The sequence below is a fragment of the Corvus brachyrhynchos genome, unplaced genomic scaffold, assembly GCF_000691975.1.
Source record: "Corvus brachyrhynchos isolate BGI_N302 unplaced genomic scaffold, ASM69197v1 scaffold162, whole genome shotgun sequence".
NCBI classification, from domain to species: Eukaryota; Metazoa; Chordata; class Aves; order Passeriformes; family Corvidae; genus Corvus; species Corvus brachyrhynchos.
In genome coordinates this window covers 477,232-477,872 of record NW_008236696.1, presented here as the reverse complement: position 1 = coordinate 477,872, position 641 = coordinate 477,232, and the positions used below count along the sequence as shown (strand labels likewise).

The 641-nt window shown below is 47.6% G+C and overlaps 1 protein-coding gene across 3 annotated transcripts in view; it reads right to left on the bottom strand.

The window, feature by feature from the left end:
* The window catches only part of GPR160 (G protein-coupled receptor 160), a 7,063-nt gene extending 6,422 nt beyond the window's left edge, over positions 1 to 641 (bottom strand). The window contains exons 1-2 of one of the 3 annotated variants that reach the window (XR_001859561.1): positions 601 to 641; positions 366 to 504 (exon numbers count right to left, since the gene is read on the bottom strand). The gene's annotated coding sequence lies outside the window, so the exon portion shown is untranslated. Of the gene's footprint in view, positions 1 to 365; positions 505 to 600 lie in introns of those variants that run through there. The other 2 variants (XM_017726864.1, XM_008644453.2) reach the window with 2 other exon arrangements.

The window sequence follows — 641 nt, the reverse complement described above, 5'->3', positions numbered from 1 at the left end:
AAATGAACATAGAGTGGCTCTGTGTATGTCAGCAAAACAGCACGGACAGCTTTGTTGAATTTCTTCTCTCTTTCCTTAAAGAAGCAGGATGGTGTCAGTGATGTCAGTGAGAGCAAAGACGAGCTGAGGAGCCAAGGCAGTTGTAAAAAGGAACTGACTCGTAGGCTCTGTGTTAACAGCAAATCGCTTCGATTTAAACAAACACCTGCGCTTTGTGACCGGTTTGCCAGACAGTCAGTGTTGTGTTAGTGCACATTTGAGTTTGTGTGTCCTGCGAGCAGAGTTAGAGCAGTTACAGCAGAGCAACTAGAGGTCCTTGGCAGCGCAACTCGAGAAGCATCCACGGAGTTTGTTTACAAGCCTACCTGGGCTCACCCCTTCACTCTTCATCTGCTCAAGTGCATCCTCTGAAACCTGGTCTGGATTTACAGTACGACTTTAACTCCGGTGTGCTTCGTCTTCGTGTACCGGACGCTGCACTTGCGTACGCAGAAAGGAGGGAACCTGCACGCCAACAGGGTCCCGTTCGGTAAGATAATAATAATAATAATAATAATGATAGTAGTAATAAAAAGAATAAATATTGTAACGTGGAGTCACCTGTCCTGGGCCGTGCGGGCACAGCCCCCATCCTGCGCACA